This window comes from Scylla paramamosain, chromosome 38, assembly GCF_035594125.1.
Source record: "Scylla paramamosain isolate STU-SP2022 chromosome 38, ASM3559412v1, whole genome shotgun sequence".
Taxonomy (NCBI): domain Eukaryota; kingdom Metazoa; phylum Arthropoda; class Malacostraca; order Decapoda; family Portunidae; genus Scylla; species Scylla paramamosain.
In genome coordinates this window covers 15,141,235-15,151,234 of record NC_087188.1, presented here as the reverse complement: position 1 = coordinate 15,151,234, position 10,000 = coordinate 15,141,235, and the positions used below count along the sequence as shown (strand labels likewise).

The 10,000-nt window shown below is 44.7% G+C and overlaps 1 long non-coding RNA gene across 8 annotated transcripts in view; it reads right to left on the bottom strand.

Moving 5' to 3' along the window:
- The window catches only part of LOC135091877 (uncharacterized), a 231,607-nt gene that overhangs the window by 169,233 nt on the left and 52,374 nt on the right, over positions 1–10,000 (bottom strand). Inside the window, exon 1 of one of the 8 annotated variants that reach the window (XR_010262670.1) lies at positions 7,875–7,907. The exons of 2 other annotated variants lie outside the window; for them this stretch is intronic. This is a non-coding gene — a long non-coding RNA (uncharacterized LOC135091877). Of the gene's footprint in view, positions 1–1,002; positions 1,099–7,874; positions 7,908–10,000 lie in introns of those variants that run through there. 5 more of the 8 variants (XR_010262674.1, XR_010262668.1, XR_010262677.1 and 2 more) reach the window with 5 other exon arrangements.

The following is a 10,000-nucleotide window of genomic DNA, read 5'->3' as shown; positions in this document are numbered from 1 at the left end:
GAGAGAGAAAGGAAAAGGCAGGCTAAGTCACTTTGCATCGTTAGCTTGGGCAAACAAACATGGCTGCCAACACCCTTCACCCTCACCAACACACGCCATCTTCCTACACCCTTAAGTAACCCTATCTGCCTCCTCTTCCTCTTCCTCTTCCTCCTCCTTCCTACATATATCCAATTCCTTTCCTGTTTCTCCCAAGCTGGTTCTCTTCCTTTTCTTCATTGCTCTCTCTCTCTCTCTCTCTCTCTCTCTCTCTCTCTCTCTCTCTCTCTCTCTCTCTCTCTCTCTCTCTCTCTCCGTTGGTGATGCTGAAATTATTTTTACTTTCTTGATTTAAACATTTTTTTTTAGAATGTGGAGGAGGAGGAGGAGGAGGAGGAGGAGGAGGAGGAGGAGGAGGAGGAGGAGGAGGAGGAGGAGGAGGAGGAGGAGGAGGGGAGAGGGAGAGGTGAACGATCTTCGTGTCATTAAGAAGAACAAACAAGCAAAACAGATGACGTTGATGAATGAGAGAGAGAGAGAGAGAGAGAGAGAGAGAGAGAGAGAGAGAGAGAGAGAGAGAGAGAGAGAGAGAGAGAGAGAGAGAGAGAGAGAGAGATTCAAATTCATTTAACATCCACCGGTGATAATTACACTAAACTACAATAATTACATACTTAACCCTTTATATATAGCACTCATTAAAAATAAATCGAACTATTTTATTAAACACGTGAACGGATAACAAAATCCTAATTTCTATAAATATAAAACAAGAAAGACGTAACTTATACACAAAACCACAAAATAATCAATAAAAATAACTACATACCTTGATGACCTTGCGTTATCAAGCACCCTTCGCGTTGCCATGGTAACAGACTGGCTGGCTATTGGGCATGCGCAGATTTGAAGAGCTCGTATATTATGCCTTAAAATACGCCTAACTATCTATTTCCTCGTTTCGTCTCTATCTTCCATGCAATCTAGGGGTATTAATGCATTACCTGACAGTCTTACGCTTACCTCAGTCTTGTATAAACGGTGTATTTTGCTGGTGATAAGCGAACAACCACACCAGTGTTTACATGCTGACACAGCCACCTAGCGGAGGAAGAGCGAGACAGAGGCAGGGAGAAACAGACATAGCGGTGAGACATAATCAGACAACTATACAGACAGATAGACTGAAAGGGAGACAGAGAGAGACAGACAAGCAGAAAGGTAACGTTAGAGACAGACAGACAGAAAGTAAACAAATTAACCCTCAATATTACGGGAAAATCGAACCTACTAAAAAATAAATAGAAAAAAAAAATCACAAGAGGACACGCCCCTTCAATTCGCTCAGGTAAAGAAAGTCTCTGAGGTGAGTCACGGTGGTAATTGGAACATTTGGCCATTAATTACCTGGGCGTGGTGATTTACCTTCCGTGATTACCTGTTAAATTATAGAGGTGATGTGGCCACGTGTATATGTGTGTGTGTGTGTGTGTGTGTGTGTGTGTGTGTGTGTGTGTGTGTGTGTGTGTGTGTGTGTGTGTGTGTGTGTGTGTGTGTGTTAGAAAGTTACGTTCAGTTTAAAGTTCTCCATGCTACAACTACAACTACTACTGCTACTACTACTACTACTACCACCACTACAACCACTACTACTATTACAAAAAGAAAATAAAACGAAAAACAACAGCAACAAGGAAAAGAATATTAACTACCACCACCACCACCACCCCTACTACTACTACTACTACTACTACTACTACTACTACTACTACTACTATCACAGGACCTGTCTCGCGGCTGAGTGGGTGGTGATGAGTGGTGGTGATGGTGGTGGTGGCGTGACTCTTGAGAGTATGATGAACAAACAAACACACGAACGAGGAGACAAAATCACTAAATTTATCGGTAATTATCAGCTATTACTACTACTACTACTACTACTACTACTACTACTACTACTACTACTACTTCTATACTACTACTGGAGGAGGAGGAGGAGGAGGAGGACGAACAGAAGCAGGAGGAAATACCGAATGAGGATAAGAAGGAAGAGGAGGAGGGAGGACATGTGGTTGAGGAAGAGGAGGAGGATGAGGAGGAGGAGGAGGAGGAAGAGGAGGAGCCTCAGCTACCCTCTCAGCTGTCAACACTATTAGCCTGTCGAACATCAGCGCCGTGTCAGGAGGAGGAGGAGGAGGAGGAGGAGGAGGAGGAGGAGGAGGAGGTGAAGTCAGCATAGAGTTAGTTGAGTTTGGTGTTGGCTGGCATTCCTGAGGTGATGGTGGTGATGGTGGTGGTGACTGATTACTGTGAAGGCTCTCTCTCTCTCTCTCTCTCTCTCTCTCTCTCTCTCTCTCTGGGCTGTCAATCTATCCATACGTTTTCTCGCTAAAATATTCGAGTGCACGCCCTTATATGGAAGTCTCTCTCTCTCTCTCTCTCTCTCTCTCTCTCTCTCTCTCTCTCTCTCTCTCTCTCTCTCTCTCTCTCTCTCCCCCCGAAGAACGCCTCATAACTTGCCAACACGTCGCGTAACTTAAGTTTAATCGCATAAAACTGTGAAAAATCAAGAATGTTCGGTTTATTTTTTTCGTGTCTAACCTGTTCTCTCTCTCTCTCTCTCTCTCTCTCTCTCTCTCTCTCTCTCTCTCTCTCTCTCTCTCTCTCTCTCTCTCTCTCTCTTCTTTACGACTTCTTAGGAACGCTTTGTAATGTCTTATCTCCACTCAGTTATCCAAAAAATGTAAAAAGAATATAAATATCTCCTTTTTTTTCACCAGCTTCATCTCAGAAATACTAAAATAAAAGAATCTCTACCAAAAATTCTCGTTTCACCACTAATGTCTTTGTCTAATAATTAAACACTGCTATTAGTCTCTCTCTCTCTCTCTCTCTCTCTCTCTCTCTCTCTCTCTCTCTCTCTCTCTCTCTCTCTCTCTCTCTCTCTCTTATATAGGAGGGATATGTCAAGCCAAACAGATGAGGTTCCATTTCCTACCTTGCGGCATCCCGTGCATACAAAATATCCCTTCCCATTACCACTACCTGGACCACTCTTCCTCCTATCTCCTCTATAATTGCTTGTCGCTCTTCCATCCTTCTTCCCCATTCCATCAACAACATCTCCTCCTCCTCCTCTTCCTTCTAGTCTTCCTCTTCCTTCTCCCTCGTGAAAGATCCATCACACTATTCATTAAAAGTTGCTTGCTGGGATGTTCAAGGGTCACGACTTACCCTGAGGGAGGAGATAGGAATGGGGGAGGAAGGGGGCGTGTTGAGGGGTGGATGAGTAAGAGGGACGGGGCACACTGGGGAGAAACAGGCGCCAACTTAGCTGAGACAAATCATTGACTCATCGTTAAGTGATAATGACGTATGGTGAAGATAGGGTTATGAGAGAGAGAGAGAGAGAGAGAGAGAGAGAGAGAGAGAGAGAGAGAGAGAGAGAGAGAGAGAGAGAGAGAGAGAGAGAGAGAGAGAGAGAGAGAGACTATCCTAACCTAACAGACAGTAAGACAAAAAAAAAAAAAAACAATTACATATAAAAAGGATGACAAACAGATGGAAACACACACACACACACACACACACACACACACACACACACACACACACAGAGAGACAAGGGAGAGACAGAGACAAGAGACAGGGAGACAGACAACCACTAAAAGGCAGCGTCGCGTAATGTTTCGAACCGAATCATTTCCACGCGAGAGACTTCGAGACTTTGAAAACCGGGAGAGAGAGAGAGAGAGAGAGAGAGAAAAGGAAGAGTGCAGCTCCTCCCCTTCACTCTCAACTTCAACTTCGCTTTACTGCTCTTGTTGTCAACTACGAGGCGACAACTTCGAGACATAGGGATGAGATGACCAACTATTTTTTTCTCTCGTTGACGCTTCAAACCGCTAGGGTCGCGAGAGTCCTGGGGGAAATATATGCAGGAGTCAATGGTAATGTGGTGCTTAAGCAAACTTGGGCTGCATTCATGAAGGGTTAGGTTAGGTTAGCGTTGTGTTAGGTTTGGTAATGCTGTCTGCCTTTGTTTGTTTTGTTAATATATTGTTTAGTGTGTGTGTTCGTGTGGTTTGTGTTTTTTTTTTTTCGATTCTCTCTCTTTCTAGTTTATATCTTGTGTTTTTTTTTCTTTTCTCCCTTAAGTTCCCTAATTTACTTGCATCTCTCTCTCTCTCTCTCTCTCTCTCTCTCTCTCTCTCTCTCTCTCTCTCTCTCTCTCTCTCTCTCTCTCTCTCGCACACACACACACACACACACACAATCAGCCGCGTATCATGAACCTTGACATACACAAACACACAGGACATTACATCACACACACACACACACACACACACACACACACACACACACACACACACACACACACACACGTACAAACAAGCTCACAACTCAACAGTGTTTGTATGCGTCCAAATCACTCCATCTCTCTCTCTCTCTCTCTCTCTCTCTCTCTCTCTCTCTCTCTCTCTCTCTTTTGTCATTCGGCTTCAATCGCCTGGTGGCAAAAACTCTAATTGTTTCTTGGCGATTGACTGTTATAAGCGACGTGTGAAGACGAGGAAGAGGTGGAAGAGTGAAGAGGTGGAAGAGTGGAGAGCTGAAGGAGTAAATTGAATAGTAGAAAGGAGGAAATATGGTGTAGAGAGAGAGAGAGAGAGAGAGAGAGAGAGAGAGAGAGAGAGAGAGAGAGAGAGAGAGAGAGAGAGAGAGAGAGAGAGAGAGAGAGAGAGGAATGCTTAAGTGTTTAGCCAAATGTTCATCAAATCGCCTTTCCCTCACACACCCAGGCGAGGTCTCCCAACACACACAGAACTATACATTCAACTTTATGGCTCGTAAACTGCTGCTGAGACGAGACACACTCCTTAAAATGCCTCTCTTTGCCCGCTGTCACCGCCTCTCTCTCTCTCTCTCTCTCTCTCTCTGGTTTCAATGTTCTTTTCATCTCTCCTCATTAATTTATCTTTCTTTTTCTCCTCTTTCTCTCTTTCCATCAGTTATTGTTTCTTTTTCTCTTCCTCCTCCTTTCCTTCTTCGATTTCTCCTTTTCCATTTTGTCCTCCTCTTCCTTCTTTGTATTCATTCTTCTTCGTCTTCTCGTTACCTCTCTCTCTCTCTTTCTTTTCTTCCATCTAGTCCTGTCAGTTCATCTTATCTCTCTCCTTTCTCTCTCTCCTCTTCTTCTTTCTCCTATTATATAATTTATTTTCTTTCCTCCTTCCTAACTCATTTAATCTCTCTTTCCCCAGATTTTAAAGTCTCTCTCTCTCTCTCTCTCTCTCTCTCTCTCTCTCTCTCTCTCTCTCTCTCTCTCTCTCTCTCTCTCTCTCCATACCTCCATCCCTCTCAAACTCGACCAAACTTTCCCTCCACCTTATTTTCCTTCCTCTTTTCTGTCGTACTTCCTCCTCCCCCTCCTCCTCTTCCTCCTCCTTCACCACTCGCCTCGACTGTCACTACCAAGCCTTCTCATGCCCTAGACAGGTGACAGTTAGTGACAGGAGGTGACAGGGGTTGGCAGGGGTTGAAATGGTGATGGGGGGGTGGAAGGGGAAGGGATGACAGGTTAAAGGGGAAGGGGAGGTGATGGGAAGACAGGTAATGTGATGTGAGAGAGAGAGAGAGAGAGAGAGAGAGAGAGAGAGAGAGAGAGAGAGAGAGAGAGAGAGAGAGAGAGAGAGAGAGAGAGAGAGAGAGAGAGAGAGAGAGAGATAAGTGAAAAAAATGATGAAAGTAAGAATATCTTCCTTTCCTTCTTTCTTCCTCCTCTCTTATCCCTTTCCTCCTCCTCCTCCTCCTCCTCTTCTGCTACTCTCCTCTTCCGTCCACAAACACACTCAACAAATACAGTGACAAAGAAGAAGAATATTTATGCCACCCACGCCCATCCACCCATCCACCCATCCACCAACACAAAAAAGGGAACAGACTCAGTGAAAACCTTTCGTCCATTTTGAAAAGTGATCAACCCTTTATGTCGACGCCTACTGGAGGGGTGGAGGGCCTGGTGGAAGGCTGGTGGAGGGAGTGGAGGGGCGTCTGGGTCCTTAAGGTGACGTGGAGGAGAGACTGAAGTGGTGGAGAGAGACTCGTGAAGACCAATCCTTTGTTTATTCTTGTGGCGGCTACCTCTCTCTCTCTCTCTCTCTCTCTCTCTCTCTCTCTCTCTCTCTCTCTCTCTCTCTCTCTCTCTCTCGTCCTTTTCCTTCTAAGTTATTCAAATCTTTTTCTGAGGTTTACAATCTCTCTCTCTCTCTCTCTCTCTCTCTCTCTCTCTCTCTCTCTCTCTCTCTCTCTCTCTGTTTCTTCTTAATTACGAAAGAATCACACACACACACACACACACACACACACACACACACACACACACACACACACACACACACACACACCCACCCACCCACACACACACACACACACACACACACACACACACACACACACACACACACACACACACACACACACACACACACACACACACACCCACGCCTTACAAAGTGTTTCCTTTCCTTTATCTCGCCTCATAAAACACGGAGATAAACAGCAAAGGGAGTAAGTGGGGCAGCGAATGGAGGGAGGAAGGAAAAGGGCGATAATAGAAGATAAAGGGAAGGGAGACGAAAAAAGGGAGGAGGATAATGTTGAAAGGGAGAGGAAGGGGGAGGAGAGAGGGAACACATAACACGTCTGCTGATAAAAAGGGAGGGTTGCTCTCTCTCTCTCTCTCTCTCTCTCTCTCTCTCTCTCTCTCTCTCTCTCTCTCTCTCTCTCTCTCTCTCTCTCGAATTAATCTCGTTTACAGGTTGGCATGATGAGTCCAAATGATGACTTGCACTCCTCCTCCTCCTCCTCCTCCTCCTTCTCTTTCTCTCCTCCTCTTTATTCTCTTTTATCTCGTTCCCTTCTTGTTTTCTGATTTTCTGATTTTATGTTAGTTACTCTCTCTCTCTCTCTCTCTCTCTCTCTCTCTCTCTCTCTCTCTCTCTCTCTCTCTCTCTCTCTCTCTCTCTTTCTCTCCTGCAATGTTCCTTCTTCCTGTCTTCCTATTTTACTATTTATTATCAGTGGTTACTTTTGTAATCTTGCTCCTCTTGTTTGAAGGAAGAGGAAGAGGAGGAGGAGGAGGAGGAGGAGGAGGAGGAGGAGGAGGAGGAGGAGGAGGAGGAGGAGGAGGAGGAAGAAGAAAAGTAGAGGAAAAGAGGAAGAAAAGAGGAAGAAAAATTAAAAGGCCATACTTTCACCTCAGCCAATCTTACACACACACACACACACACACACACACACACACACACACACACACACACACACACACACACACACACACACACACACACTGACTCCCCCTATCCCCCTTCCCCCACCTCCACACCTGTCCTACACCTGCATTTTATGTGTCCAGGTGAGGTTTCGAAATTTTCCAAAACAAGTTCGAGGAAGTCAGGTTTGTAAGAGACAGAATATATTGTTTAGTTACTTAGATTTTGGTATTCTTGTTTGTGACTTTTAAGAGCGTGTAACAAAGAGCGTGTGATAATAAAAGCAGTGTTAGTATCAGTAGTGGTGGTGGTGCTGGTAGTGGTAGTGGTGGTGGTGGTGGTAGTAGTAGTAGTAGTAGTAGTAGTTTACATACCATGCCAATATTATTTTGTATAAACTACTACTACTATTACTACAACTACTACTGTAATAGAAGCCCTGGGGATAATAATACAGTAGAAATTGTAGTAGTGGTAGTAGTAGTAGTAGTAGTAATGGAAGCAACAGTCATAACTTAACTACACAGCAGTGGCAACAGCAGCAGCAGCAGTAGTAGTAGTAGTAGTAGTAGTAGTAGTAGTAGTAGTAGTAGTAGTAGTAGTAGAAGCAATACTCACATCTTCGTCAGCCGTGCCAGTAAGCGCCCTCCTTTCCTCCCGCACGTCTCCTCACTTCGCGGAGTCAAGGAGAGGACGAGTACTTTACAAGCTCGCCGCCTCTCGTGCCCCGCCTCGTGCCCACCGCCAGGCAATTATCGTCAAGCTGTCGCCAAAATTATACCTTGCGCCGCGTTACAATAATCCCCGCTGACTTTCAAGTGACGAGGCAATAAATAGCTGGCGAGACACACCTGTATTTAAGACGTCTATACTTTTACCGAGGGCACGATAAGCGAGACGCCGCGAAAACTAAGTATAAATCCGAGTCATAATAATAATAACAATAAATCTAGTTATAAATCTGAGGGGAGACGGAGAGAGCGAGAGTAAGAAGAGGAAAAAAATATAAAGCTTTGATCTTTTCCACCTTTCCATCCTTCAAGACAATATTTCAAGCCCATAATAAAATAGAAAAACGAAAAAAAGAGAGAGAAAAAAAAAAAAGACTGGACTAATAATACAGTGAGCCAGCGGAACAATAAATACCAGACCCAACGAAACTATAAATACCAGAACTCCTCTCTGTGCCTCCGATACAAACAAATGAAGATCACATTACGAAGCGGCCTGCCTTGTATCCAGTGAAATTAATTAGACACAAGGGAGCAGACAGTCGTAAACAACACCTGAGGTTACCTGCACTTCAGCCCTTACGCCACGAGACCTTAGGGGCGAGAAGCGGCGCAGAGGGGCGGGCAGGGGTGGTGTGGAGTGTGAAATGAAAGGAAGTGAAAGGAAAGTCCAGTGTTACGAAGTGCTGGTGAAGAATTGTATCGTGTTTGTGCGGTGCGTAAATTATTGTTGTACAGAAGGAGGAGGAGGAGGAGGAGGAGGTGGAGGAGGAGGAGGAGGAGGAGGTGGAGGAGGAGGTGGAGGTGGAGGAGGTCAGCTGCTCTCTTTCTCCTCTCATCATTCCCTCCTCTCTCTCTCTCATTCGTATTTCATGCCTCTCTCTCTCTCTCTCTCTCTCTCTCTCTCTCTCTCTCTCTCTCTCTCTCTCTCTCTCTCTCTTTTTCCCCTCTGATTTTGTCTTTTTCCCTGATGTTGATTCGGTTTTTGCTAATTTTCCGCATTATTTTTTTTTTTTGTCTTTGGGTACGTTCTATTTTTTCCCTTGCTATTTCTCCCTCTCTGTTTCTCTCCGTCTGTTTCTCTTTCTCTCTCCGGTTATTTTTTTCTCTTCCAGTTCTATTTTCATCATGTTAATATGCTTGTTATTCACTTTTTTTTCTCGCCTCACGCCTTATTAGCATATTTCTCTTCTCCTTTTCACTGTAAATGACAAATTGGATTTCAGATTCTTATTTATAATTTCAAACTGCCTCGTCTGTCTGTCTGTCTCTGTCTGAGTCTGTGTCTGTCTGTCTGCCTGTCTGTCTGTCTGTCTGTCTGTCTAATACCTGTTTATTCTTGTCAGTCGTTTTTCTATTTGTCTGTCTGTCTGTTTGTCTGTTTGTCTGTGCTTTTTTTATCGTTAGCAGCTGTCTCTCTGCACGGCTGTCTTTCTACTTGTCTGTCTGTCTGTCTGTCTGTCTGTCTGTCCGTCTGTCTGTCTGTCTCACTCTACAATACCATTATCAAAATACAAAACTAACGACTATATATCTTATCAACTATAAAATCTTATCAAAACACAAATCTTACAACTATATTTCAAGAAACCAAACCATTACCAACCCCCATTTCTTCCCCAACCCCATCACCCTCTCCCCCCATTCCCTCTCTCTTTCACCTCATCGGTCACTGATAAGCCTTCAGCACACGTCAGCACGGAGTCAGCAAGAGATGTCAGTTAGCTCTTTATGGAGTCAATGTGCTACATATTAAGTTCTTGTCCCTTCCATACTCTTCCTTTCCCTTCCCTTCACTCCCTCCCTCCCGTCCCTTCCCTTCACTCCCTCCCTCCCGTCCCTTCCCTTCCTCCTTCTGTGAAAAAGTGCCTTGAAAAATATCCTCTCATTTGTCAAACAGAGGGGATGCATGACACTGGAGGGGGAGCAAGGGAGAAAGAGAGGGAGAGAGGGAGAGGGAGAGGGGAGGTAGAGGGGAAGGAGAGGGGAGGGAGGAGGAGTGGTGACAATAAG